Genomic DNA, 24466 nt, shown 5'->3' with positions numbered 1-24466 from the left:
TGTACCGCCACCCACGCACATGAAAAGCACAGCAGCTCACAGGGATCAAGATGTGGGAAAACCACAGGCTGTCAGAAGTGGGATTCGAACCCACTCCTCCAGGGTAGACTGTGACCTCAACGCAGCCCCTTAGTGGTTCTGGCCTGCCGCGCGGGAGGTAGGGGTTCGAATCCTGGCCGCTGCAAACGCCTGGAAATTGCACAGCACGGCGACTCACAGGGATCAAGATGTGGGAAAAGCACAGCTGTCAGAAGTGGGATTCGAACCCACGCCTCCAGTGGAGACTGCGACCTGAACGCAGCGCCTTAGACCGCTCGGCCATCCTGACTGAGGAAATAGCCCTGAGCCCGTCACGTGTGAGCCAAGGCAGGGAATGACATCACCTGCAAATCAGTCACAAGGCACAAAGCAACGTTAGACTTACATTTAACATGAAGAAAAGCAGGGGGTGTCAACGGGTAATTTCCAGGTGGCTGGCGAAAGGGGGCTGAATTGCAATGGCAGAGAAGAGGCAGCCTTCGTAACGGGCGGCTTCCAAACAGTCAGGTCCCACCGAGATTTGAACTCGGATAGCTGGATTCAGAGTCCAGAGTGCTAACCATTACACCATGGAACCGCTGGGCCAAGGTGTTGTCTGCTGATCGACCGCGTGGTCCAACCACGGGACGGACAAAAGTGCGCCTGCCCTTCCTTCCACTGCTTCTGCCTGCCTGATTTTTCCATCCCGTCTCTGGCTTTGGTATCACATCCACGTTTAAATGCCTGGGAGGCGTACCTCGGAGCCTGCAAGACTTCCCAGAAGAAAGAAGAGCAACATCCTTTCCAAGGTAAGGGCTTGTTTTTGGTGTTGTGTTTTTCTTACCGGATCATCCTGCTTTTTGATAGCAAATTATCTTTCCGATGTTTGGCCTGTTCTGCGGCAGTGACCAAAAGAAGTCATAGTCACAGCTTGATAGTTAGTGATAGGTAGCCAGCTACTGTCACACAGCCAGAGTAGATTGGCCCCGTTCAGAGGACCCTTGTTGGATGGCCAAGAAAAGAGCTGAGGCAGTAAGCGCTGGTGTATCAGTGGTAGAGTTCTTGCCTGCCACGCCCGAGGCCTGAGTTCGATTCCTGGCTCTTGCAAACTGTACTCAGACCAAAAGAAGCCTTAGTCACAGCTTGATACTGAGTGATTAGTTTGTCCTGGCTCTGGACAAAAATCCTCACTCTGCCGTTCACATCGTGTGATGTGACAGCCCTCCAGTAACACATGCTAGGTGGGGCTTATGTCCAGAGCTGCGGCCGCCCCACTCTTGACTGAGGAGCGGCCGTGTTTTGCGTGTGGGTCACATTGAGAGTTCCTCCTGATTTTACTCATCCTCCCATTCTGCCATGTGGGCCTCGTTGGCGCAGTAGGCAGCGCGTCAGTCTCATAATCTGAAGGTCGTGAGTTCGAGCCTCACATGGGGCACTGTATACCTTTTGTCTAGCGGTGTGCACTGTGTCCCTGATGGCTGGCTCAGAGAGATTCTCAATCATTGTTTACAGCTAACAGAGCACAGCCAAGGTTTGTCAGGCTCAGTCTACGCTGGTGGGTTTCCCCACGTCAAACGCAAGAGCATGCCAGCAGTACAGTTTCCGTAGTGTAGTGGTTATCACGTTCGCCTCACACGCGAAAGGTCCCCGGTTCGAAACCGGGCGGAAACAAGGCTCCATCTCCACGGTTTTAGAAGAGAATCATCAGGCAGTTACTGGGAATCCTCCAGTTGACAGCCTACAAAGAGATGACTCAAAATTGCTCCATGTCGGCGACAGTCAAGCCAAGGTGAAAAAGCTGGTACGCTTGGCCAAATAAATGCCTGATTCAGTCTGATGATTCCGGAGAAAATCATTGTTTACTGCTAACAGAGCACAGCCAAGGTTTGTCAGGCTCAGTCTACGCTGGTGGGTTTCCCCGCGTCAAACGCAGGAGCATCCCAGCAGCACGGTTTCCGTAGTGTAGTGGTTATCACGTTCGCCTAACACGCGAAAGGTCCCCAGTTCGAAACTGGGCGGAAACAAGCTTCTCCTTCTGTGGATTTGCAAAACAAGGTGAAGTCAGGCCTCTACTGCGCACAGCGAGCTTGATGGTTTCGGCCTACATTTAGCATCGTTGGAAGGCTGGATGAAGTCCAGTCGATTTCTGCCACAGTCAGTGTGGATTTGCAGATGCGAAAACTCAGACATCTGAAGCACTGTAACGATTAAATCCTTTCGTCAGCCGTCCTTTACAAAATTCAGGTTACTTGAGTACAGAGCCCAAGCGCCCAATGACTGCAATATTTTTTTTCGTAGGATGAGTCCGGAAAAGTCCCGCCTTCCCCGCCTCTGATTGGCTGGATGAATTCTCCTCCGATTGACGTCATCTCACAACAGTACTGTAGTAAACTAAAATACACACAACTGAAAAATTAAATGTAATCAGACGCCATGGCGTAGCCCCGCTGGTTTCACATTCCGAAAAATTTAGTTTTTAAATTTATATTCCAAGTTTACATTTTGAGTTTGAGAGAAGTGTAATTGTGCCATTGGTTAGGTTTAGGCAATGAAGAAAGGAGTTGGTTAAGTTTAGTAAAAAGACCAGGTAGAGGCTAGACAGGCCAGATAAGTAGAGAGAGTCCAAGTTTACATTTTGAATTTGAGTGAGAAGTGTAATTGTGCCATTGGTTAGGTTTAGGCAATAAAGAAAGGAGTTGGTTAAGTTTAGTAAAAAGACCAGATAGAGTGTAGACAGGCCAGATAAGTAGAGAGAGTCCAGGTAGATCTAGGCACTTATCACGCTTTGCCGACAGCCTGCGTTTCACAGCCGTTTCACAACCAAAACAAACAACCAATCAGGCGAGAGCCCTTCTAGCCAATCAGAGTCGAAAATGGAGCCCATCTAGCCAATCAGAGGCGGGAAAGGCGGGACTTTCCCGGACTCGTCCTACGAAAAAAAAATATCGCCCAATGACTAGTACTAGTACTAGTACTACTTGTACTTGACCTTCAAAGTAGAGACCACAAAGCGGTACATTTGAAACCTGCACCAGTGGTCCATGGACATGGCTGATGTGGCTGGGAGGACGGACCAGCAGTGAGACCGCCTATCCCAACCACTAGTTTCCACAGGGCTTGCCCAGTATGTCCGGTCTGAGCCGCCCATAGCTTGGGTTGAGCCTCGTCCTTCCTCGTTAGTATAGTGGACAGTATCTCCGCCTGTCACGCGGAAGACCGGGGTTCGATTCCCCGACGGGGAGAGTCTCTTTGTTTTGCACTACTGAAGAAGAAAAAAAAGTCATCCTGTCCCTGGTCATCCAAGTGTGGGTTCGTGAAAAAGCCCACCGTTTTCTGCGGGTTTGTTTGCACTCCTGATTGTAGCTTGGACAGGCGTTAAGAGTTGTTGGAATCACCTGAGACCATGTGTAAACGACAGTCGTCAGACCATCTTGATTTCCTATTATTCCTCTGAGTCGGTTTTGCTATTCAAGCGGTTGTGGCCAGTTCATGGGGTGTCTGTGGACCGTGGCGGCAAAGTGGTAGGAATGAGGGGCACGTAAGCATTGGTGGTTCAGTGGTAGAATTCTCGCCTGCCACGCGGGAGGCCCGGGTTCGATTCCCGGCCAATGCAAAGACGCTTTTCCTTTGCCTGGGTTTGAATCCCCAACAGCTCAACCCACTCCACATTACCATGTCATCCTAGTGGTCGATCGCACAATATCTTTTTCGGGCGTTTGGCCGTTTATTGACAACGAGACAGTGGTGATGCAACAAATAGCAACAAAATGATAGTCTTTTTCCGTGCTTTGGGTTGCCTAAAACCTCAACAACGTGTACCGCCACCCACGCACATGAAAAGCACAGCAGCTCACAGGGATCAAGATGTGGGAAAACCACAGGCTGTCAGAAGTGGGATTCGAACCCACTCCTCCAGGGTAGACTGTGACCTCAACGCAGCCCCTTAGTGGTTCTGGCCTGCCGCGCGGGAGGTAGGGGTTCGAATCCTGGCCGCTGCAAACGCCTGGAAATTGCACAGCACGGCGACTCACAGGGATCAAGATGTGGGAAAAGCACAGCTGTCAGAAGTGGGATTCGAACCCACGCCTCCAGTGGAGACTGCGACCTGAACGCAGCGCCTTAGACCGCTCGGCCATCCTGACTGAGGAAATAGCCCTGAGCCCGTCACGTGTGAGCCAAGGCAGGGAATGACATCACCTGCAAATCAGTCACAAGGCACAAAGCAACGTATAGACTTACATTTAACATGAAGAAAAGCAGGGGGTGTCAACGGGTAATTTCCAGGTGGCTGGCGAAAGGGGGCTGAATTGCAATGGCAGAGAAGAGGCAGCCTTCGTAACGGGCGGCTTCCAAACAGTCAGGTCCCACCGAGATTTGAACTCGGATCGCTGGATTCAGAGTCCAGAGTGCTAACCATTACACCATGGAACCGCTGGGCCAAGGTGTTGTCTGCTGATCGACCGCGTGGTCCAACCACGGGACGGACAAAAGTGCGCCTGCCCTTCCTTCCACTGCTTCTGCCTGCCTGATTTTTCCATCCCGTCTCTGGCTTTGGTATCACATCCACGTTTAAATGCCTGGGAGGCGTACCTCGGAGCCTGCAAGACTTCCCAGAAGAAAGAAGAGCAACATCCTTTCCAAGGTAAGGGCTTGTTTTTGGTGTTGTGTTTTTCTTACCGGATCATCCTGCTTTTTGATAGCAAATTATCTTTCCGATGTTTGGCCTGTTCTGCGGCAGTGACCAAAAGAAGTCATAGTCACAGCTTGATAGTTAGTGATAGGTAGCCAGCTACTGTCACACAGCCAGAGTAGATTGGCCCCGTTCAGAGGACCCTTGTTGGATGGCCAAGAAAAGAGCTGAGGCAGTAAGCGCTGGTGTATCAGTGGTAGAGTTCTTGCCTGCCACGCCCGAGGCCTGAGTTCGATTCCTGGCTCTTGCAAACTGTACTCAGACCAAAAGAAGCCTTAGTCACAGCTTGATACTGAGTGATTAGTTTGCCCTGGCTCTGGACAAAAATCCTCACTCTGCCGTTCACATCGTGTGATGTGACAGCCCTCCAGTAACACATGCTAGGTGGGGCTTATGTCCAGAGCTGCGGCCGCCCCACTCTTGACTGAGGAGCGGCCCGTGTTTTGCGTGTGGGTCACATTGAGAGTTCCTCCTGATTTTACTCATCCTCCCATTCTGCCATGTGGGCCTCGTTGGCGCAGTAGGCAGCGCGTCAGTCTCATAATCTGAAGGTCGTGAGTTCGAGCCTCACACGGGGCACTGTATACCTTTTGTCTAGCGGTGTGCACTGTGTCCCTGATGGCTGGCTCAGAGAGATTCTCAATCATTGTTTACAGCTAACAGAGCACAGCCAAGGTTTGTCAGGCTCAGTCTACGCTGGTGGGTTTCCCCACGTCAAACGCAAGAGCATGCCAGCAGTACAGTTTCCGTAGTGTAGTGGTTATCACGTTCGCCTCACACGCGAAAGGTCCCCGGTTCGAAACCGGGCGGAAACAAGGCTCCATCTCCACGGTTTTAGAAGAGAATCATCAGGCAGTTACTGGGAATCCTCCAGTTGACAGCCTACAAAGAGATGACTCAAAATTGCTCCATGTCGGCGACAGTGGGCGTGCCAAGGTGAAAAAGCTGGTACGCTTGGCCAAATAAATGCCTGATTCAGTCTGATGATTCCGGAGAAAATCATTGTTTACTGCTAACAGAGCACAGCCAAGGTTTGTCAGGCTTAGTCTACGCTGGTGGGTTTCCCCGCGTCAAACGCAGGAGCAACCCAGCAGCACGGTTTCCGTAGTGTAGTGGTTATCACCTTCGCCTAACACGCGAAAGGTCCCCAGTTCGAAACTGGGCGGAAACAAGCTTCTCCTTCTGTGGATTTGCAAAACAAGGTGAAGTCAGGCCTCTACTGCGCACAGCGAGCTTGATGGTGTCGGCCCACATTTAGCATCGTTGGAAGGCTGGATGAAGTCCAGTCGATGTCTGCCACAGTCAGTGTGGATTTGCAGATGCGAAAACTCAGACATCTGAAGCACTGTAACGATTAAATCCTTTCGTCAGCCGTCCTTTACAAAATTCAGGTTACTTGAGTACAGAGCCCAAGCGCCCAATGACTAGTACTTTTACAGTGACTTGTACTTGCCCTTCAAAGTAGAGACCACAAAGCGGTACATTTGAAACCTGCACCAGTGGTCCATGGACATGGCTGATGTGGCTGGGAGGACGGACCAGCAGTGAGACCGCCTATCCCAACCACTAGTTTCCACAGGGCTTGCCCAGTATGTCCGGTCTGAGCCGCCCATAGCTTGGGTTGAGCCTCGTCAGTCCTCGTTAGTATAGTGGACAGTATCTCCGCCTGTCACGCGGAAGACCGGGGTTCGATTCCCCGACGGGGAGAGTCTCTTTGTTTTGTGCTACTGAAAATCTATCAGGCTCACTGGGCGCTGGTGGATTTCCCGACGTCCGGAACAGGCTTTACGTCGGAGGGCAGTTTCCGTAGTGTAGTGGTTATCACGTTCGCCTCACACGCGAAAGGTCCCCGGTTCGAAACCGGGCGGAAACAAGGCTCCATCTCCACGGTTTTAGAAGAGAATCATCAGGCAGTTACTGGGAATCCTCCAGTTGACAGCCTACAAAGAGATGACTCAAAATTGCTCCATGTCGGCGACAGTCAAGCCAAGGTGAAAAAGCTGGTACGCTTGGCCAAATAAATGCCTGATTCAGTCTGATGATTCCGGAGAAAATCATTGTTTACTGCTAACAGAGCACAGCCAAGGTTTGTCAGGCTCAGTCTACGCTGGTGGGTTTCCCCGCGTCAAACGCAGGAGCATCCCAGCAGCACGGTTTCCGTAGTGTAGTGGTTGTCACGTTCGCCTAACACGCGAAAGGTCCCCAGTTCGAAACTGGGCGGAAACAAGCTTCTCCTTCTGTGGATTTGCAAAACAAGGTGAAGTCAGGCCTCTACTGCGCACAGCGAGCTTGATGGTTTCGGCCTACATTTAGCATCGTTGGAAGGCTGGATGAAGTCCAGTCGATTTCTGCCACAGTCAGTGTGGATTTGCAGATGCGAAAACTCAGACATCTGAAGCACTGTAACGATTAAATCCTTTCGTCAGCCGTCCTTTACAAAATTCAGGTTACTTGAGTACAGAGCCCAAGCGCCCAATGACTGCAATATTTTTTTTCGTAGGATGAGTCCGGAAAAGTCCCGCCTTCCCCGCCTCTGATTGGCTGGATGAATTCTCCTCCGATTGACGTCATCTCACAACAGTACTGTAGTAAACTAAAATACACACAACTGAAAAATTAAATGTAATCAGACGCCATGGCGTAGCCCCGCTGGTTTCACATTCCGAAAAATTTAGTTTTTAAATTTATATTCCAAGTTTACATTTTGAGTTTGAGAGAAGTGTAATTGTGCCATTGGTTAGGTTTAGGCAATGAAGAAAGGAGTTGGTTAAGTTTAGTAAAAAGACCAGGTAGAGGCTAGACAGGCCAGATAAGTAGAGAGAGTCCAAGTTTACATTTTGAATTTGAGTGAGAAGTGTAATTGTGCCATTGGTTAGGTTTAGGCAATAAAGAAAGGAGTTGGTTAAGTTTAGTAAAAAGACCAGATAGAGTGTAGACAGGCCAGATAAGTAGAGAGAGTCCAGGTAGATCTAGGCACTTATCACGCTTTGCCGACAGCCTGCGTTTCACAGCCGTTTCACAACCAAAACAAACAACCAATCAGGCGAGAGCCCTTCTAGCCAATCAGAGTCGAAAATGGAGCCCATCTAGCCAATCAGAGGCGGGAAAGGCGGGACTTTCCCGGACTCGTCCTACGAAAAAAAATATCGCCCAATGACTAGTACTAGTACTAGTACTACTTGTACTTGACCTTCAAAGTAGAGACCACAAAGCGGTACATTTGAAACCTGCACCAGTGGTCCATGGACATGGCTGATGTGGCTGGGAGGACGGACCAGCAGTGAGACCGCCTATCCCAACCACTAGTTTCCACAGGGCTTGCCCAGTATGTCCGGTCTGAGCCGCCCATAGCTTGGGTTGAGCCTCGTCCTTCCTCGTTAGTATAGTGGACAGTATCTCCGCCTGTCACGCGGAAGACCGGGGTTCGATTCCCCGACGGGGAGAGTCTCTTTGTTTTGCACTACTGAAGAAGAAAAAAAAAGTCATCCTGTCCCTGGTCATCCAAGTGTGGGTTCGTGAAAAAGCCCACCGTTTTCTGCGGGTTTGTTTGCACTCCTGATTGTAGCTTGGACAGGCGTTAAGAGTTGTTGGAATCACCTGAGACCATGTGTAAACGACAGTCGTCAGACCATCTTGATTTCCTATTATTCCTCTGAGTCGGTTTTGCTATTCAAGCGGTTGTGGCCAGTTCATGGGGTGTCTGTGGACCGTGGCGGCAAAGTGGTAGGAATGAGGGGCACGTAAGCATTGGTGGTTCAGTGGTAGAATTCTCGCCTGCCACGCGGGAGGCCCGGGTTCGATTCCCGGCCAATGCAAAGACGCTTTTCCTTTGCCTGGGTTTGAATCCCCAACAGCTCAACCCACTCCACATTACCATGTCATCCTAGTAGTCGATCGCACAATATCTTTTTCGGGCGTTTGGCCGTTTATTGACAACGAGACAGTGGTGATGCAACAAATAGCAACAAAATGATAGTCTTTTTCCGTGCTTTGGGTTGCCTAAAACCTCAACAACGTGTACCGCCACCCACGCACATGAAAAGCACAGCAGCTCACAGGGATCAAGATGTGGGAAAACCACAGGCTGTCAGAAGTGGGATTCGAACCCACTCCTCCAGGGTAGACTGTGACCTCAACGCAGCCCCTTAGTGGTTCTGGCCTGCCGCGCGGGAGGTAGGGGTTCGAATCCTGGCCGCTGCAAACGCCTGGAAATTGCACAGCACGGCGACTCACAGGGATCAAGATGTGGGAAAAGCACAGCTGTCAGAAGTGGGATTCGAACCCACGCCTCCAGTGGAGACTGCGACCTGAAACGCAGCGCCTTAGACCGCTCGGCCATCCTGACTGAGGAAATAGCCCTGAGCCCGTCACGTGTGAGCCAAGGCAGGGAATGACATCACCTGCAAATCAGTCACAAGGCACAAAGCAACGTTAGACTTACATTTAACATGAAGAAAAGCAGGGGGTGTCAACGGGTAATTTCCAGGTGGCTGGCGAAAGGGGGCTGAATTGCAATGGCAGAGAAGAGGCAGCCTTCGTAACGGGCGGCTTCCAAACAGTCAGGTCCCACCGAGATTTGAACTCGGATCGCTGGATTCAGAGTCCAGAGTGCTAACCATTACACCATGGAACCGCTGGGCCAAGGTGTTGTCTGCTGATCGACCGCGTGGTCCAACCACGGGACGGACAAAAGTGCGCCTGCCCTTCCTTCCACTGCTTCTGCCTGCCTGATTTTTCCATCCCGTCTCTGGCTTTGGTATCACATCCACGTTTAAATGCCTGGGAGGCGTACCTCGGAGCCTGCAAGACTTCCCAGAAGAAAGAAGAGCAACATCCTTTCCAAGGTAAGGGCTTGTTTTTGGTGTTGTGTTTTTCTTACCGGATCATCCTGCTTTTTGATAGCAAATTATCTTTCCGATGTTTGGCCTGTTCTGCGGCAGTGACCAAAAGAAGTCATAGTCACAGCTTGATAGTTAGTGATAGGTAGCCAGCTACTGTCACACAGCCAGAGTAGATTGGCCCCGTTCAGAGGACCCTTGTTGGATGGCCAAGAAAAGAGCTGAGGCAGTAAGCGCTGGTGTATCAGTGGTAGAGTTCTTGCCTGCCACGCCCGAGGCCTGAGTTCGATTCCTGGCTCTTGCAAACTGTACTCAGACCAAAAGAAGCCTTAGTCACAGCTTGATACTGAGTGATTAGTTTGCCCTGGCTCTGGACAAAAATCCTCACTCTGCCGTTCACATCGTGTGATGTGACAGCCCTCCAGTAACACATGCTAGGTGGGGCTTATGTCCAGAGCTGCGGCCGCCCCACTCTTGACTGAGGAGCGGCCCGTGTTTTGCGTGTGGGTCACATTGAGAGTTCCTCCTGATTTTACTCATCCTCCCATTCTGCCATGTGGGCCTCGTTGGCGCAGTAGGCAGCGCGTCAGTCTCATAATCTGAAGGTCGTGAGTTCGAGCCTCACACGGGGCACTGTATACCTTTTGTCTAGCGGTGTGCACTGTGTCCCTGATGGCTGGCTCAGAGAGATTCTCAATCATTGTTTACAGCTAACAGAGCACAGCCAAGGTTTGTCAGGCTCAGTCTACGCTGGTGGGTTTCCCCACGTCAAACGCAAGAGCATGCCAGCAGTACAGTTTCCGTAGTGTAGTGGTTATCACGTTCGCCTCACACGCGAAAGGTCCCCGGTTCGAAACCGGGCGGAAACAAGGCTCCATCTCCACGGTTTTAGAAGAGAATCATCAGGCAGTTACTGGGAATCCTCCAGTTGACAGCCTACAAAGAGATGACTCAAAATTGCTCCATGTCGGCGACAGTGGGCGTGCCAAGGTGAAAAAGCTGGTACGCTTGGCCAAATAAATGCCTGATTCAGTCTGATGATTCCGGAGAAAATCATTGTTTACTGCTAACAGAGCACAGCCAAGGTTTGTCAGGCTTAGTCTACGCTGGTGGGTTTCCCCGCGTCAAACGCAGGAGCAACCCAGCAGCACGGTTTCCGTAGTGTAGTGGTTATCACGTTCGCCTAACACGCGAAAGGTCCCCAGTTCGAAACTGGGCGGAAACAAGCTTCTCCTTCTGTGGATTTGCAAAACAAGGTGAAGTCAGGCCTCTACTGCGCACAGCGAGCTTGATGGTGTCGGCCCACATTTAGCATCGTTGGAAGGCTGGATGAAGTCCAGTCGATGTCTGCCACAGTCAGTGTGGATTTGCAGATGCGAAAACTCAGACATCTGAAGCACTGTAACGATTAAATCCTTTCGTCAGCCGTCCTTTACAAAATTCAGGTTACTTGAGTACAGAGCCCAAGCGCCCAATGACTAGTACTTTTACAGTGACTTGTACTTGCCCTTCAAAGTAGAGACCACAAAGCGGTACATTTGAAACCTGCACCAGTGGTCCATGGACATGGCTGATGTGGCTGGGAGGACGGACCAGCAGTGAGACCGCCTATCCCAACCACTAGTTTCCACAGGGCTTGCCCAGTATGTCCGGTCTGAGCCGCCCATAGCTTGGGTTGAGCCTCGTCAGTCCTCGTTAGTATAGTGGACAGTATCTCCGCCTGTCACGCGGAAGACCGGGGTTCGATTCCCCGACGGGGAGAGTCTCTTTGTTTTGTGCTACTGAAAATCTATCAGGCTCACTGGGCGCTGGTGGATTTCCCGACGTCCGGAACAGGCTTTACGTCGGAGGGCAGTTTCCGTAGTGTAGTGGTTATCACGTTCGCCTCACACGCGAAAGGTCCCCGGTTCGAAACCGGGCGGAAACAAGGCTCCATCTCCACGGTTTTAGAAGAGAATCATCAGGCAGTTACTGGGAATCCTCCAGTTGACAGCCTACAAAGAGATGACTCAAAATTGCTCCATGTCGGCGACAGTCAAGCCAAGGTGAAAAAGCTGGTACGCTTGGCCAAATAAATGCCTGATTCAGTCTGATGATTCCGGAGAAAATCATTGTTTACTGCTAACAGAGCACAGCCAAGGTTTGTCAGGCTCAGTCTACGCTGGTGGGTTTCCCCGCGTCAAACGCAGGAGCATCCCAGCAGCACGGTTTCCGTAGTGTAGTGGTTATCACGTTCGCCTAACACGCGAAAGGTCCCCAGTTCGAAACTGGGCGGAAACAAGCTTCTCCTTCTGTGGATTTGCAAAACAAGGTGAAGTCAGGCCTCTACTGCGCACAGCGAGCTTGATGGTTTCGGCCTACATTTAGCATCGTTGGAAGGCTGGATGAAGTCCAGTCGATTTCTGCCACAGTCAGTGTGGATTTGCAGATGCGAAAACTCAGACATCTGAAGCACTGTAACGATTAAATCCTTTCGTCAGCCGTCCTTTACAAAATTCAGGTTACTTGAGTACAGAGCCCAAGCGCCCAATGACTAGTACTTTTACAGTGACTTGTACTTGCCCTTCAAAGTAGAGACCACAAAGCGGTACATTTGAAACCTGCACCAGTGGTCCATGGACATGGCTGATGTGGCTGGGAGGACGGACCAGCAGTGAGACCGCCTATCCCAACCACTAGTTTCCACAGGGCTTGCCCAGTATGTCCGGTCTGAGCCGCCCATAGCTTGGGTTGAGCCTCGTCAGTCCTCGTTAGTATAGTGGACAGTATCTCCGCCTGTCACGCGGAAGACCGGGGTTCGATTCCCCGACGGGGAGAGTCTCTTTGTTTTGTGCTACTGAAAATCTATCAGGCTCACTGGGCGCTGGTGGATTTCCCGACGTCCGGAACAGGCTTTACGTCGGAGGGCAGTTTCCGTAGTGTAGTGGTTATCACGTTCGCCTCACACGCGAAAGGTCCCCGGTTCGAAACCGGGCGGAAACAAGGCTCCATCTCCACGGTTTTAGAAGAGAATCATCAGGCAGTTACTGGGAATCCTCCAGTTGACAGCCTACAAAGAGATGACTCAAAATTGCTCCATGTCGGCGACAGTCAAGCCAAGGTGAAAAAGCTGGTACGCTTGGCCAAATAAATGCCTGATTCAGTCTGATGATTCCGGAGAAAATCATTGTTTACTGCTAACAGAGCACAGCCAAGGTTTGTCAGGCTCAGTCTACGCTGGTGGGTTTCCCCGCGTCAAACGCAGGAGCATCCCAGCAGCACGGTTTCCGTAGTGTAGTGGTTATCACGTTCGCCTAACACGCGAAAGGTCCCCAGTTCGAAACTGGGCGGAAACAAGCTTCTCCTTCTGTGGATTTGCAAAACAAGGTGAAGTCAGGCCTCTACTGCGCACAGCGAGCTTGATGGTTTCGGCCTACATTTAGCATCGTTGGAAGGCTGGATGAAGTCCAGTCGATTTCTGCCACAGTCAGTGTGGATTTGCAGATGCGAAAACTCAGACATCTGAAGCACTGTAACGATTAAATCCTTTCGTCAGCCGTCCTTTACAAAATTCAGGTTACTTGAGTACAGAGCCCAAGCGCCCAATGACTGCAATATTTTTTTTCGTAGGATGAGTCCGGAAAAGTCCCGCCTTCCCCGCCTCTGATTGGCTGGATGAATTCTCCTCCGATTGACGTCATCTCACAACAGTACTGTAGTAAACTAAAATACACACAACTGAAAAATTAAATGTAATCAGACGCCATGGCGTAGCCCCGCTGGTTTCACATTCCGAAAAATTTAGTTTTTAAATTTATATTCCAAGTTTACATTTTGAGTTTGAGAGAAGTGTAATTGTGCCATTGGTTAGGTTTAGGCAATGAAGAAAGGAGTTGGTTAAGTTTAGTAAAAAGACCAGGTAGAGGCTAGACAGGCCAGATAAGTAGAGAGAGTCCAAGTTTACATTTTGAATTTGAGTGAGAAGTGTAATTGTGCCATTGGTTAGGTTTAGGCAATAAAGAAAGGAGTTGGTTAAGTTTAGTAAAAAGACCAGATAGAGTGTAGACAGGCCAGATAAGTAGAGAGAGTCCAGGTAGATCTAGGCACTTATCACGCTTTGCCGACAGCCTGCGTTTCACAGCCGTTTCACAACCAAAACAAACAACCAATCAGGCGAGAGCCCTTCTAGCCAATCAGAGTCGAAAATGGAGCCCATCTAGCCAATCAGAGGCGGGAAAGGCGGGACTTTCCCGGACTCGTCCTACGAAAAAAAATATCGCCCAATGACTAGTACTAGTACTAGTACTACTTGTACTTGACCTTCAAAGTAGAGACCACAAAGCGGTACATTTGAAACCTGCACCAGTGGTCCATGGACATGGCTGATGTGGCTGGGAGGACGGACCAGCAGTGAGACCGCCTATCCCAACCACTAGTTTCCACAGGGCTTGCCCAGTATGTCCGGTCTGAGCCGCCCATAGCTTGGGTTGAGCCTCGTCCTTCCTCGTTAGTATAGTGGACAGTATCTCCGCCTGTCACGCGGAAGACCGGGGTTCGATTCCCCGACGGGGAGAGTCTCTTTGTTTTGCACTACTGAAGAAGAAAAAAAAGTCATCCTGTTCCTGGTCATCCAAGTGTGGGTTCGTGAAAAAGCCCACCGTTTTCTGCGGGTTTGTTTGCACTCCTGATTGTAGCTTGGACAGGCGTTAAGAGTTGTTGGAATCACCTGAGACCATGTGTAAACGACAGTCGTCAGACCATCTTGATTTCCTATTATTCCTCTGAGTCGGTTTTGCTATTCAAGCGGTTGTGGCCAGTTCATGGGGTGTCTGTGGACCGTGGCGGCAAAGTGGTAGGAATGAGGGGCACGTAAGCATTGGTGGTTCAGTGGTAGAATTCTCGCCTGCCACGCGGGAGGCCCGGGTTCGATTCCCGGCCAATGCAAAGACGCTTTTCCTTTGCCTGGGTTTGAATCCCCAACAGCTCAACCCACTCCACATTACCATGTCATCCTAGTGGTCGATCGCACAATATCTTTTTCGGGCGTTTGGCCGTTTATTGACAACGAGACAGTGGTGATGCAACAAATAGCAACAAAATGATAGTCTTTTTCCGTGCTTTGGGTTGCCTAAAACCTCAACAACGTGTACCGCCACCCACGCACATGAAAAGCACAGCAGCTCACAGGGATCAAGATGTGGGAAAACCACAGGCTGTCAGAAGTGGGATTCGAACCCACTCCTCCAGGGTAGACTGTGACCTCAACGCAGCCCCTTAGTGGTTCTGGCCTGCCGCGCGGGAGGTAGGGGTTCGAATCCTGGCCGCTGCAAACGCCTGGAAATTGCACAGCACGGCGACTCACAGGGATCAAGATGTGGGAAAAGCACAGCTGTCAGAAGTGGGATTCGAACCCACGCCTCCAGTGGAGACTGCGACCTGAACGCAGCGCCTTAGACCGCTCGGCCATCCTGACTGAGGAAATAGCCCTGAGCCCGTCACGTGTGAGCCAAGGCAGGGAATGACATCACCTGCAAATCAGTCACAAGGCACAAAGCAACGTTAGACTTACATTTAACATGAAGAAAAGCAGGGGGTGTCAACGGGTAATTTCCAGGTGGCTGGCGAAAGGGGGCTGAATTGCAATGGCAGAGAAGAGGCAGCCTTCGTAACGGGCGGCTTCCAAACAGTCAGGTCCCACCGAGATTTGAACTCGGATCGCTGGATTCAGAGTCCAGAGTGCTAACCATTACACCATGGAACCGCTGGGCCAAGGTGTTGTCTGCTGATCGACCGCGTGGTCCAACCACGGGACGGACAAAAGTGCGCCTGCCCTTCCTTCCACTGCTTCTGCCTGCCTGATTTTTCCATCCCGTCTCTGGCTTTGGTATCACATCCACGTTTAAATGCCTGGGAGGCGTACCTCGGAGCCTGCAAGACTTCCCAGAAGAAAGAAGAGCAACATCCTTTCCAAGGTAAGGGCTTGTTTTTGGTGTTGTGTTTTTCTTACCGGATCATCCTGCTTTTTGATAGCAAATTATCTTTCCGATGTTTGGCCTGTTCTGCGGCAGTGACCAAAAGAAGTCATAGTCACAGCTTGATAGTTAGTGATAGGTAGCCAGCTACTGTCACACAGCCAGAGTAGATTGGCCCCGTTCAGAGGACCCTTGTTGGATGGCCAAGAAAAGAGCTGAGGCAGTAAGCGCTGGTGTATCAGTGGTAGAGTTCTTGCCTGCCACGCCCGAGGCCTGAGTTCGATTCCTGGCTCTTGCAAACTGTACTCAGACCAAAAGAAGCCTTAGTCACAGCTTGATACTGAGTGATTAGTTTGCCCTGGCTCTGGACAAAAATCCTCACTCTGCCGTTCACATCGTGTGATGTGACAGCCCTCCAGTAACACATGCTAGGTGGGGCTTATGTCCAGAGCTGCGGCCGCCCCACTCTTGACTGAGGAGCGGCCCGTGTTTTGCGTGTGGGTCACATTGAGAGTTCCTCCTGATTTTACTCATCCTCCCATTCTGCCATGTGGGCCTCGTTGGCGCAGTAGGCAGCGCGTCAGTCTCATAATCTGAAGGTCGTGAGTTCGAGCCTCACACGGGGCACTGTATACCTTTTGTCTAGCGGTGTGCACTGTGTCCCTGATGGCTGGCTCAGAGAGATTCTCAATCATTGTTTACAGCTAACAGAGCACAGCCAAGGTTTGTCAGGCTCAGTCTACGCTGGTGGGTTTCCCCACGTCAAACGCAAGAGCATGCCAGCAGTACAGTTTCCGTAGTGTAGTGGTTATCACGTTCGCCTCACACGCGAAAGGTCCCCGGTTCGAAACCGGGCGGAAACAAGGCTCCATCTCCACGGTTTTAGAAGAGAATCATCAGGCAGTTACTGGGAATCCTCCAGTTGACAGCCTACAAAGAGATGACTCAAAATTGCTCCATGTCGGCGACAGTGGGCGTGCCAAGGTGAAAAAGCTGGTACGCTTGGCCAAATAAATGCCTGATTCAGTCTGATGATTCCGGAGAAAATCATTGTTTACTGCTAACAGAGCACAGCCAAGGTTTGTCAGGCTTAGTCTACGCTGGTGGGTTTCCCCGCGTCAAACGCAGGAGCAACCCAGCAGCACGGTTTCCGTAGTGTAGTGGTTATCACGTTCGCCTAACACGCGAAAGGTCCCCAGTTCGAAACTGGGCGGAAACAAGCTTCTCCTTCTGTGGATTTGCAAAACAAGGTGAAGTCAGGCCTCTACTGCGCACAGCGAGCTTGATGGTGTCGGCCCACATTTAGCATCGTTGGAAGGCTGGATGAAGTCCAGTCGATGTCTGCCACAGTCAGTGTGGATTTGCAGATGCGAAAACTCAGACATCTGAAGCACTGTAACGATTAAATCCTTTCGTCAGCCGTCCTTTACAAAATTCAGGTTACTTGAGTACAGAGCCCAAGCGCCCAATGACTAGTACTTTTACAGTGACTTGTACTTGCCCTTCAAAGTAGAGACCACAAAGCGGTACATTTGAAACCTGCACCAGTGGTCCATGGACATGGCTGATGTGGCTGGGAGGACGGACCAGCAGTGAGACCGCCTATCCCAACCACTAGTTTCCACAGGGCTTGCCCAGTATGTCCGGTCTGAGCCGCCCATAGCTTGGGTTGAGCCTCGTCAGTCCTCGTTAGTATAGTGGACAGTATCTCCGCCTGTCACGCGGAAGACCGGGGTTCGATTCCCCGACGGGGAGAGTCTCTTTGTTTTGTGCTACTGAAAATCTATCAGGCTCACTGGGCGCTGGTGGATTTCCCGACGTCCGGAACAGGCTTTACGTCGGAGGGCAGTTTCCGTAGTGTAGTGGTTATCACGTTCGCCTCACACGCGAAAGGTCCCGGTTCGAAACCGGGCGGAAACAAGGCTCCATCTCCACGGTTTTAGAAGAGAATCATCAGGCAGTTACTGGGAATCCTCCAGTTGACAGCCTACAAAGAGATGACTCAAAATTGCTCCATGTCGGCGACAGTCAAGCCAAGGTGAAAAAGCTGGTACGCTTGGCCAAATAAATGCCTGATTCAGTCTGATGATTCCGGAGAAAATCATTGTTTACTGCTAACAGAGCACAGCCAAGGTTTGTCAGGCTCAGTCTACGCTGGTGGGTTTCCCCGCGTCAAACGCAGGAGCATCCCAGCAGCACGGTTTCCGTAGTGTAGTGGTTATCACGTTCGCCTAACACGCGAAAGGTCCCCAGTTCGAAACTGGGCGGAAACAAGCTTCTCCTTCTGTGGATTTGCAAAACAAGGTGAAGTCAGGCCTCTACTGCGCACAGCGAGCTTGATGGTTTCGGCCTACATTTAGCATCGTTGGAAGGCTGGATGAAGTCCAGTCGATTTCTGCCACAGTCAGTGTGGATTTGCAGATGCGAAAACTCAGACATCTGAAGCACTGTAACGATTAAATCCTTTCGTCAGCCGTCCTTTACAAAATTCAGGTTACTTGAGTACAGAGCCCAAGCGCCCAATGACTGCAATATTTTTTTTCGTAGGATGAGTCCGGAAAAGTCCCGCCTTCCCCGCCTCTGATTGGCTGGATGAATTCTCCTCCGATTGACGTCATCTCACAACAGTACTGTAGTAAACTAAAATACACACAACTGAAAAATTAAATGTAATCAGACGCCATGGCGTAGCCCCGCTGGTTTCACATTCCGAAAAATTTAGTTTTTAAATTTATATTCCAAGTTTACATTTTGAGTTTGAGAGAAGTGTAATTGTGCCATTGGTTAGGTTTAGGCAATGAAGAAAGGAGTTGGTTAAGTTTAGTAAAAAGACCAGGTAGAGGCTAGACAGGCCAGATAAGTAGAGAGAGTCCAAGTTTACATTTTGAATTTGAGTGAGAAGTGTAATTGTGCCATTGGTTAGGTTTAGGCAATAAAGAAAGGAGTTGGTTAAGTTTAGTAAAAAGACCAGATAGAGTGTAGACAGGCCAGATAAGTAGAGAGAGTCCAGGTAGATCTAGGCACTTATCACGCTTTGCCGACAGCCTGCGTTTCACAGCCGTTTCACAACCAAAACAAACAACCAATCAGGCGAGAGCCCTTCTAGCCAATCAGAGTCGAAAATGGAGCCCATCTAGCCAATCAGAGGCGGGAAAGGCGGGACTTTCCCGGACTCGTCCTACGAAAAAAAATATCGCCCAATGACTAGTACTAGTACTAGTACTACTTGTACTTGACCTTCAAAGTAGAGACCACAAAGCGGTACATTTGAAACCTGCACCAGTGGTCCATGGACATGGCTGATGTGGCTGGGAGGACGGACCAGCAGTGAGACCGCCTATCCCAACCACTAGTTTCCACAGGGCTTGCCCAGTATGTCCGGTCTGAGCCGCCCATAGCTTGGGTTGAGCCTCGTCCTTCCTCGTTAGTATAGTGGACAGTATCTCCGCCTGTCACGCGGAAGACCGGGGTTCGATTCCCCGACGGGGAGAGTCTCTTTGTTTTGCACTACTGAAGAAGAAAAAAAAGTCATCCTGTCCCTGGTCATCCAAGTGTGGGTTCGTGAAAAAGCCCACCGTTTTCTGCGGGTTTGTTTGCACTCCTGATTGTAGCTTGGACAGGCGTTAAGAGTTGTTGGAATCACCTGAGACCATGTGTAAACGACAGTCGTCAGACCATCTTGATTTCCTATTATTCCTCTGAGTCGGTTTTGCTATTCAAGCGGTTGTGGCCAGTTCATGGGGTGTCTGTGGACCGTGGCGGCAAAGTGGTAGGAATGAGGGGCACGTAAGCATTGGTGGTTCAGTGGTAGAATTCTCGCCTGCCACGCGGGAGGCCCGGGTTCGATCCCGGCCAATGCAAAGATGCTTTTCCTTTGCCTGGGTTTGAATCCCCAACAGCTCAACCCACTCCACATTACCATGTCATCCTAGTGGTCGATCGCACAATATCTTTTTCGGGCGTTTGGCCGTTTATTGACAACGAGACAGTGGTGATGCAACAAATAGCAACAAAATGATAGTCTTTTTCCGTGCTTTGGGTTGCCTAAAACCTCAACAACGTGTACCGCCACCCACGCACATGAAAAGCACAGCAGCTCACAGGGATCAAGATGTGGGAAAAACACAGGCTGTCAGAAGTGGGATTCGAACCCACTCCTCCAGGGTAGACTGTGACCTCAACGCAGCCCCTTAGTGGTTCTGGCCTGCCGCGCGGGAGGTAGGGGTTCGAATCCTGGCCGCTGCAAACGCCTGGAAATTGCACAGCACGGCGACTCACAGGGATCAAGATGTGGGAAAAGCACAGCTGTCAGAAGTGGGATTCGAACCCACGCCTCCAGTGGAGACTGCGACCTGAACGCAGCGCCTTAGACCGCTCGGCCATCCTGACTGAGGAAATAGCCCTGAGCCCGTCACGTGTGAGCCAAGGCAGGGAATGACATCACCTGCAAATCAGTCACAAGGCACAAAGCAACGTTAGACTTACATTTAACATGAAGAAAAGCAGGGGGTGTCAACAGGTAATTTCCAGGTGGCTGAATTGCAATGGCAGAGAAGAGGCAGCCTTCGTAACGGGCGGCTTCCAAACAGTCAGGTCCCACCGAGATTTGAACTCGGATCGCTGGATTCAGAGTCCAGAGTGCTAACCATTACACCATGGAACCGCTGGGCCAAGGTGTTGTCTGCTGATCGACCGCGTGGTCCAACCACGGGACGGACAAAAGTGCGCCTGCCCTTCCTTCCACTGCTTCTGCCTGCCTGATTTTTCCATCCCGTCTCTGGCTTTGGTATCACATCCACGTTTAAATGCCTGGGAGGCGTACCTCGGAGCCTGCAAGACTTCCCAGAAGAAAGAAGAGCAACATCCTTTCCAAGGTAAGGGCTTGTTTTTGGTGTTGTGTTTTTCTTACCGGATCATCCTGCTTTTTGATAGCAAATTATCTTTCCGATGTTTGGCCTGTTCTGCGGCAGTGACCAAAAGAAGTCATAGTCACAGCTTGATAGTTAGTGATAGGTAGCCAGCTACTGTCACACAGCCAGAGTAGATTGGCCCCGTTCAGAGGACCCTTGTTGGATGGCCAAGAAAAGAGCTGAGGCAGTAAGCGCTGGTGTATCAGTGGTAGAGTTCTTGCCTGCCACGCCCGAGGCCTGAGTTCGATTCCTGGCTCTTGCAAACTGTACTCAGACCAAAAGAAGCCTTAGTCACAGCTTGATACTGAGTGATTAGTTTGCCCTGGCTCTGGACAAAAATCCTCACTCTGCCGTTCACATCGTGTGATGTGACAGCCCTCCAGTAACACATGCTAGGTGGGGCTTATGTCCAGAGCTGCGGCCGCCCCACTCTTGACTGAGGAGCGGCCCGTGTTTTGCGTGTGGGTCACATTGAGAGTTCCTCCTGATTTTACTCATCCTCCCATTCTGCCATGTGGGCCTCGTTGGCGCAGTAGGCAGCGCGTCAGTCTCATAATCTGAAGGTCGTGAGTTCGAGCCTCACACGGGGCACTGTATACCTTTTGTCTAGCGGTGTGCACTGTGTCCCTGATGGCTGGCTCAGAGAGATTCTCAATCATTGTTTACAGCTAACAGAGCACAGCCAAGGTTTGTCAGGCTCAGTCTACGCTGGTGGGTTTCCCCACGTCAAACGCAAGAGCATGCCAGCAGTACAGTTTCCGTAGTGTAGTGGTTATCACGTTCGCCTCACACGCGAAAGGTCCCCGGTTCGAAACCGGGCGGAAACAAGGCTCCATCTCCACGGTTTTAGAAGAGAATCATCAGGCAGTTACTGGGAATCCTCCAGTTGACAGCCTACAAAGAGATGACTCAAAATTGCTCCATGTCGGCGACAGTGGGCGTGCCAAGGTGAAAAAGCTGGTACGCTTGGCCAATAAATGCCTGATTCAGTCTGATGATTCCGGAGAAAATCATTGTTTACTGCTAACAGAGCACAGCCAAGGTTTGTCAGGCTTAGTCTACGCTGGTGGGTTTCCCCGCGTCAAACGCAGGAGCAACCCAGCAGCACGGTTTCCGTAGTGTAGTGGTTATCACGTTCGCCTAACACGCGAAAGGTCCCCAGTTCGAAACTGGGCGGAAACAAGCTTCTCCTTCTGTGGATTTGCAAAACAAGGTGAAGTCAGGCCTCTACTGCGCACAGCGAGCTTGATGGTGTCGGCCCACATTTAGCATCGTTGGAAGGCTGGATGAAGTCCAGTCGATGTCTGCCACAGTCAGTGTGGATTTGCAGATGCGAAAACTCAGACATCTGAAGCACTGTAACGATTAAATCCTTTCGTCAGCCGTCCTTTACAAAATTCAGGTTACTTGAGTACAGAGCCCAAGCGCCCAATGACTAGTACTTTTACAGTGACTTGTACTTGCCCTTCAAAGTAGAGACCACAAAGCGGTACATTTGAAACCTGCACCAGTGGTCCATGGACATGGCTGATGTGGCTGGGAGGACGGACCAGCAGTGAGACCGCCTATCCCAACCACTAGTTTCCACAGGGCTTGCCCAGTATGTCCGGTCTGAGCCGCCCATAGCTTGGGTTGAGCCTCGTCAGTCCTCGTTAGTATAGTGGACAGTATCTCCGCCTGTCACGCGGAAGACCGGGGTTCGATTCCCCGACGGGGAGAGTCTCTTTGTTTTGTGCTACTGAAAATCTATCAGGCTCACTGGGCGCTGGTGGATTTCCCGACGTCCGGAACAGGCTTTACGTCGGAGGGCAGTTTCCGTAGTGTAGTGGTTATCACGTTCGCCTCACACGCGAAAGGTCCCCGGTTCGAAACCGGGCGGAAACAAGGCTCCATCTCCACGGTTTTAGAAGAGAATCATCAGGCAGTTACTGGGAATCCTCCAGTTGACAGCCTACAAAGAGATGACTCAAAATTGCTCCATGTCGGCGACAGTCAAGCCAAGGTGAAAAAGCTGGTACGCTTGGCCAAATAAATGCCTGATTCAGTCTGATGATTCCGGAGAAAATCATTGTTTACTGCTAACAGAGCACAGCCAAGGTTTGTCAGGCTCAGTCTACGCTGGTGGGTTTCCCCGCGTCAAACGCAGGAGCATCCCAGCAGCACGGTTTCCGTAGTGTAGTGGTTATCACGTTCGCCTAACACGCGAAAGGTCCCCAGTTCGAAACTGGGCGGAAACAAGCTTCTCCTTCTGTGGATTTGCAAAACAAGGTGAAGTCAGGCCTCTACTGCGCACAGCGAGCTTGATGGTTTCGGCCTACATTTAGCATCGTTGGAAGGCTGGATGAAGTCCAGTCGATTTCTGCCACAGTCAGTGTGGATTTGCAGATGCGAAAACTCAGACATCTGAAGCACTGTAACGATTAAATCCTTTCGTCAGCCGTCCTTTACAAAATTCAGGTTACTTGAGTACAGAGCCCAAGCGCCCAATGACTGCAATATTTTTTTTCGTAGGATGAGTCCGGAAAAGTCCCGCCTTCCCCGCCTCTGATTGGCTGGATGAATTCTCCTCCGATTGACGTCATCTCACAACAGTACTGTAGTAAACTAAAATACACACAACTGAAAAATTAAATGTAATCAGACGCCATGGCGTAGCCCCGCTGGTTTCACATTCCGAAAAATTTAGTTTTTAAATTTATATTCCAAGTTTACATTTTGAGTTTGAGAGAAGTGTAATTGTGCCATTGGTTAGGTTTAGGCAATGAAGAAAGGAGTTGGTTAAGTTTAGTAAAAAGACCAGGTAGAGGCTAGACAGGCCAGATAAGTAGAGAGAGTCCAAGTTTACATTTTGAATTTGAGTGAGAAGTGTAATTGTGCCATTGGTTAGGTTTAGGCAATAAAGAAAGGAGTTGGTTAAGTTTAGTAAAAAGACCAGATAGAGTGTAGACAGGCCAGATAAGTAGAGAGAGTCCAGGTAGATCTAGGCACTTATCACGCTTTGCCGACAGCCTGCGTTTCACAGCCGTTTCACAACCAAAACAAACAACCAATCAGGCGAGAGCCCTTCTAGCCAATCAGAGTCGAAAATGGAGCCCATCTAGCCAATCAGAGGCGGGAAAGGCGGGACTTTCCCGGACTCGTCCTACGAAAAAAAATATCGCCCAATGACTAGTACTAGTACTAGTACTACTTGTACTTGACCTTCAAAGTAGAGACCACAAAGCGGTACATTTGAAACCTGCACCAGTGGTCCATGGACATGGCTGATGTGGCTGGGAGGACGGACCAGCAGTGAGACCGCCTATCCCAACCGCTAGTTTCCACAGGGCTTGCCCAGTATGTCCGGTCTGAGCCGCCCATAGCTTGGGTTGAGCCTCGTCCTTCCTCGTTAGTATAGTGGACAGTATCTCCGCCTGTCACGCGGAAGACCGGGGTTCGATTCCCCGACGGGGAGAGTCTCTTTGTTTTGCACTACTGAAGAAGAAAAAAAAGTCATCCTGTTCCTGGTCATCCAAGTGTGGGTTCGTGAAAAAGCCCACCGTTTTCTGCGGGTTTGTTTGCACTCCTGATTGTAGCTTGGACAGGCGTTAAGAGTTGTTGGAATCACCTGAGACCATGTGTAAACGACAGTCGTCAGACCATCTTGATTTCCTATTATTCCTCTGAGTCGGTTTTGCTATTCAAGCGGTTGTGGCCAGTTCATGGGGTGTCTGTGGACCGTGGCGGCAAAGTGGTAGGAATGAGGGGCACGTAAGCATTGGTGGTTCAGTGGTAGAATTCTCGCCTGCCACGCGGGAGGCCCGGGTTCGATTCCGGCCAATGCAAAGCGCTTTTCCTTTGCCTGGGTTTGAATCCCAACAGCTCAACCCACTCCACATTACCATGTCATCCTAGTGGTCGATCGCACAATATCTTTTTCGGGCGTTTGGCCGTTTATTGACAACGAGACAGTGGTGATGCAACAAATAGCAACAAAATGATAGTCTTTTTCCGTGCTTTGGGTTGCCTAAAAACCTCAACAACGTGTACCGCCACCCACGCACATGAAAAAGCAGTCAG

General features: G+C 50.5%; 49 non-coding genes across 49 annotated transcripts; 40 read left to right on the top strand and 9 right to left on the bottom strand.

The window, feature by feature from the left end:
- Window positions 1-245: 245 nt before the first annotated feature.
- trnal-cag (transfer RNA leucine (anticodon CAG)) lies at window positions 246-328 on the bottom strand. Its single transcript has one exon. It is a non-coding gene; the product is annotated as a tRNA-Leu (tRNA).
- Window positions 329-544: 216 nt separating this feature from the next.
- Window positions 545-616, bottom strand: trnaq-cug (transfer RNA glutamine (anticodon CUG)). Its single transcript has one exon. It is a non-coding gene; the product is annotated as a tRNA-Gln (tRNA).
- Window positions 617-1380: 764 nt separating this feature from the next.
- On the top strand, window positions 1381-1453 carry trnam-cau (transfer RNA methionine (anticodon CAU)). Its single transcript has one exon. It is a non-coding gene; the product is annotated as a tRNA-Met (tRNA).
- Window positions 1454-1616: 163 nt separating this feature from the next.
- On the top strand, window positions 1617-1689 carry trnav-cac (transfer RNA valine (anticodon CAC)). Its single transcript has one exon. It is a non-coding gene; the product is annotated as a tRNA-Val (tRNA).
- A 280-nt stretch (window positions 1690-1969) lies between these two features.
- Window positions 1970-2042, top strand: trnav-aac (transfer RNA valine (anticodon AAC)). The gene has a single exon. It is a non-coding gene; the product is annotated as a tRNA-Val (tRNA).
- A 1146-nt stretch (window positions 2043-3188) lies between these two features.
- On the top strand, window positions 3189-3260 carry trnad-guc (transfer RNA aspartic acid (anticodon GUC)). Its single transcript has one exon. It is a non-coding gene; the product is annotated as a tRNA-Asp (tRNA).
- Window positions 3261-3560: 300 nt separating this feature from the next.
- Window positions 3561-3631, top strand: trnag-gcc (transfer RNA glycine (anticodon GCC)). Its single transcript has one exon. It is a non-coding gene; the product is annotated as a tRNA-Gly (tRNA).
- A 446-nt stretch (window positions 3632-4077) lies between these two features.
- Window positions 4078-4160, bottom strand: trnal-cag (transfer RNA leucine (anticodon CAG)). Its single transcript has one exon. It is a non-coding gene; the product is annotated as a tRNA-Leu (tRNA).
- Window positions 4161-4377: 217 nt separating this feature from the next.
- trnaq-cug (transfer RNA glutamine (anticodon CUG)) lies at window positions 4378-4449 on the bottom strand. The gene has a single exon. It is a non-coding gene; the product is annotated as a tRNA-Gln (tRNA).
- A 765-nt stretch (window positions 4450-5214) lies between these two features.
- Window positions 5215-5287, top strand: trnam-cau (transfer RNA methionine (anticodon CAU)). The gene has a single exon. It is a non-coding gene; the product is annotated as a tRNA-Met (tRNA).
- A 163-nt stretch (window positions 5288-5450) lies between these two features.
- trnav-cac (transfer RNA valine (anticodon CAC)) lies at window positions 5451-5523 on the top strand. Its single transcript has one exon. It is a non-coding gene; the product is annotated as a tRNA-Val (tRNA).
- A 283-nt stretch (window positions 5524-5806) lies between these two features.
- Window positions 5807-5879, top strand: trnav-aac (transfer RNA valine (anticodon AAC)). Its single transcript has one exon. It is a non-coding gene; the product is annotated as a tRNA-Val (tRNA).
- Window positions 5880-6343: 464 nt separating this feature from the next.
- On the top strand, window positions 6344-6415 carry trnad-guc (transfer RNA aspartic acid (anticodon GUC)). Its single transcript has one exon. It is a non-coding gene; the product is annotated as a tRNA-Asp (tRNA).
- Window positions 6416-6508: 93 nt separating this feature from the next.
- Window positions 6509-6581, top strand: trnav-cac (transfer RNA valine (anticodon CAC)). Its single transcript has one exon. It is a non-coding gene; the product is annotated as a tRNA-Val (tRNA).
- A 280-nt stretch (window positions 6582-6861) lies between these two features.
- trnav-aac (transfer RNA valine (anticodon AAC)) lies at window positions 6862-6934 on the top strand. Its single transcript has one exon. It is a non-coding gene; the product is annotated as a tRNA-Val (tRNA).
- A 1145-nt stretch (window positions 6935-8079) lies between these two features.
- Window positions 8080-8151, top strand: trnad-guc (transfer RNA aspartic acid (anticodon GUC)). Its single transcript has one exon. It is a non-coding gene; the product is annotated as a tRNA-Asp (tRNA).
- A 301-nt stretch (window positions 8152-8452) lies between these two features.
- On the top strand, window positions 8453-8523 carry trnag-gcc (transfer RNA glycine (anticodon GCC)). Its single transcript has one exon. It is a non-coding gene; the product is annotated as a tRNA-Gly (tRNA).
- A 746-nt stretch (window positions 8524-9269) lies between these two features.
- trnaq-cug (transfer RNA glutamine (anticodon CUG)) lies at window positions 9270-9341 on the bottom strand. Its single transcript has one exon. It is a non-coding gene; the product is annotated as a tRNA-Gln (tRNA).
- A 765-nt stretch (window positions 9342-10106) lies between these two features.
- On the top strand, window positions 10107-10179 carry trnam-cau (transfer RNA methionine (anticodon CAU)). Its single transcript has one exon. It is a non-coding gene; the product is annotated as a tRNA-Met (tRNA).
- A 163-nt stretch (window positions 10180-10342) lies between these two features.
- trnav-cac (transfer RNA valine (anticodon CAC)) lies at window positions 10343-10415 on the top strand. The gene has a single exon. It is a non-coding gene; the product is annotated as a tRNA-Val (tRNA).
- Window positions 10416-10698: 283 nt separating this feature from the next.
- Window positions 10699-10771, top strand: trnav-aac (transfer RNA valine (anticodon AAC)). The gene has a single exon. It is a non-coding gene; the product is annotated as a tRNA-Val (tRNA).
- Window positions 10772-11235: 464 nt separating this feature from the next.
- Window positions 11236-11307, top strand: trnad-guc (transfer RNA aspartic acid (anticodon GUC)). Its single transcript has one exon. It is a non-coding gene; the product is annotated as a tRNA-Asp (tRNA).
- Window positions 11308-11400: 93 nt separating this feature from the next.
- Window positions 11401-11473, top strand: trnav-cac (transfer RNA valine (anticodon CAC)). The gene has a single exon. It is a non-coding gene; the product is annotated as a tRNA-Val (tRNA).
- A 280-nt stretch (window positions 11474-11753) lies between these two features.
- On the top strand, window positions 11754-11826 carry trnav-aac (transfer RNA valine (anticodon AAC)). The gene has a single exon. It is a non-coding gene; the product is annotated as a tRNA-Val (tRNA).
- A 464-nt stretch (window positions 11827-12290) lies between these two features.
- trnad-guc (transfer RNA aspartic acid (anticodon GUC)) lies at window positions 12291-12362 on the top strand. Its single transcript has one exon. It is a non-coding gene; the product is annotated as a tRNA-Asp (tRNA).
- Window positions 12363-12455: 93 nt separating this feature from the next.
- trnav-cac (transfer RNA valine (anticodon CAC)) lies at window positions 12456-12528 on the top strand. Its single transcript has one exon. It is a non-coding gene; the product is annotated as a tRNA-Val (tRNA).
- Window positions 12529-12808: 280 nt separating this feature from the next.
- On the top strand, window positions 12809-12881 carry trnav-aac (transfer RNA valine (anticodon AAC)). The gene has a single exon. It is a non-coding gene; the product is annotated as a tRNA-Val (tRNA).
- A 1145-nt stretch (window positions 12882-14026) lies between these two features.
- On the top strand, window positions 14027-14098 carry trnad-guc (transfer RNA aspartic acid (anticodon GUC)). Its single transcript has one exon. It is a non-coding gene; the product is annotated as a tRNA-Asp (tRNA).
- A 300-nt stretch (window positions 14099-14398) lies between these two features.
- trnag-gcc (transfer RNA glycine (anticodon GCC)) lies at window positions 14399-14469 on the top strand. The gene has a single exon. It is a non-coding gene; the product is annotated as a tRNA-Gly (tRNA).
- A 446-nt stretch (window positions 14470-14915) lies between these two features.
- Window positions 14916-14998, bottom strand: trnal-cag (transfer RNA leucine (anticodon CAG)). The gene has a single exon. It is a non-coding gene; the product is annotated as a tRNA-Leu (tRNA).
- Window positions 14999-15214: 216 nt separating this feature from the next.
- On the bottom strand, window positions 15215-15286 carry trnaq-cug (transfer RNA glutamine (anticodon CUG)). The gene has a single exon. It is a non-coding gene; the product is annotated as a tRNA-Gln (tRNA).
- Window positions 15287-16051: 765 nt separating this feature from the next.
- trnam-cau (transfer RNA methionine (anticodon CAU)) lies at window positions 16052-16124 on the top strand. Its single transcript has one exon. It is a non-coding gene; the product is annotated as a tRNA-Met (tRNA).
- A 163-nt stretch (window positions 16125-16287) lies between these two features.
- On the top strand, window positions 16288-16360 carry trnav-cac (transfer RNA valine (anticodon CAC)). The gene has a single exon. It is a non-coding gene; the product is annotated as a tRNA-Val (tRNA).
- Window positions 16361-16643: 283 nt separating this feature from the next.
- trnav-aac (transfer RNA valine (anticodon AAC)) lies at window positions 16644-16716 on the top strand. Its single transcript has one exon. It is a non-coding gene; the product is annotated as a tRNA-Val (tRNA).
- Window positions 16717-17180: 464 nt separating this feature from the next.
- Window positions 17181-17252, top strand: trnad-guc (transfer RNA aspartic acid (anticodon GUC)). Its single transcript has one exon. It is a non-coding gene; the product is annotated as a tRNA-Asp (tRNA).
- A 93-nt stretch (window positions 17253-17345) lies between these two features.
- Window positions 17346-17417, top strand: trnav-cac (transfer RNA valine (anticodon CAC)). The gene has a single exon. It is a non-coding gene; the product is annotated as a tRNA-Val (tRNA).
- Window positions 17418-17697: 280 nt separating this feature from the next.
- trnav-aac (transfer RNA valine (anticodon AAC)) lies at window positions 17698-17770 on the top strand. The gene has a single exon. It is a non-coding gene; the product is annotated as a tRNA-Val (tRNA).
- A 1145-nt stretch (window positions 17771-18915) lies between these two features.
- Window positions 18916-18987, top strand: trnad-guc (transfer RNA aspartic acid (anticodon GUC)). Its single transcript has one exon. It is a non-coding gene; the product is annotated as a tRNA-Asp (tRNA).
- A 300-nt stretch (window positions 18988-19287) lies between these two features.
- trnag-gcc (transfer RNA glycine (anticodon GCC)) lies at window positions 19288-19357 on the top strand. Its single transcript has one exon. It is a non-coding gene; the product is annotated as a tRNA-Gly (tRNA).
- Window positions 19358-19803: 446 nt separating this feature from the next.
- trnal-cag (transfer RNA leucine (anticodon CAG)) lies at window positions 19804-19886 on the bottom strand. The gene has a single exon. It is a non-coding gene; the product is annotated as a tRNA-Leu (tRNA).
- Window positions 19887-20088: 202 nt separating this feature from the next.
- Window positions 20089-20160, bottom strand: trnaq-cug (transfer RNA glutamine (anticodon CUG)). The gene has a single exon. It is a non-coding gene; the product is annotated as a tRNA-Gln (tRNA).
- A 765-nt stretch (window positions 20161-20925) lies between these two features.
- On the top strand, window positions 20926-20998 carry trnam-cau (transfer RNA methionine (anticodon CAU)). Its single transcript has one exon. It is a non-coding gene; the product is annotated as a tRNA-Met (tRNA).
- A 163-nt stretch (window positions 20999-21161) lies between these two features.
- Window positions 21162-21234, top strand: trnav-cac (transfer RNA valine (anticodon CAC)). The gene has a single exon. It is a non-coding gene; the product is annotated as a tRNA-Val (tRNA).
- A 282-nt stretch (window positions 21235-21516) lies between these two features.
- Window positions 21517-21589, top strand: trnav-aac (transfer RNA valine (anticodon AAC)). Its single transcript has one exon. It is a non-coding gene; the product is annotated as a tRNA-Val (tRNA).
- A 464-nt stretch (window positions 21590-22053) lies between these two features.
- trnad-guc (transfer RNA aspartic acid (anticodon GUC)) lies at window positions 22054-22125 on the top strand. Its single transcript has one exon. It is a non-coding gene; the product is annotated as a tRNA-Asp (tRNA).
- Window positions 22126-22218: 93 nt separating this feature from the next.
- On the top strand, window positions 22219-22291 carry trnav-cac (transfer RNA valine (anticodon CAC)). Its single transcript has one exon. It is a non-coding gene; the product is annotated as a tRNA-Val (tRNA).
- Window positions 22292-22571: 280 nt separating this feature from the next.
- On the top strand, window positions 22572-22644 carry trnav-aac (transfer RNA valine (anticodon AAC)). Its single transcript has one exon. It is a non-coding gene; the product is annotated as a tRNA-Val (tRNA).
- A 1145-nt stretch (window positions 22645-23789) lies between these two features.
- trnad-guc (transfer RNA aspartic acid (anticodon GUC)) lies at window positions 23790-23861 on the top strand. The gene has a single exon. It is a non-coding gene; the product is annotated as a tRNA-Asp (tRNA).
- A 300-nt stretch (window positions 23862-24161) lies between these two features.
- trnag-gcc (transfer RNA glycine (anticodon GCC)) lies at window positions 24162-24231 on the top strand. The gene has a single exon. It is a non-coding gene; the product is annotated as a tRNA-Gly (tRNA).
- Window positions 24232-24466: the final 235 nt, after the last annotated feature.

This window comes from Trachurus japonicus, chromosome 11 (genome assembly GCF_045865225.1).
Source record: "Trachurus japonicus isolate A0001 chromosome 11, Traja_1.0".
Taxonomy (NCBI): domain Eukaryota; kingdom Metazoa; phylum Chordata; class Actinopteri; order Carangiformes; family Carangidae; genus Trachurus; species Trachurus japonicus.
Note: the sequence above shows the minus strand (reverse complement) of the source record. Positions and strands in the feature narration are given on the sequence as shown.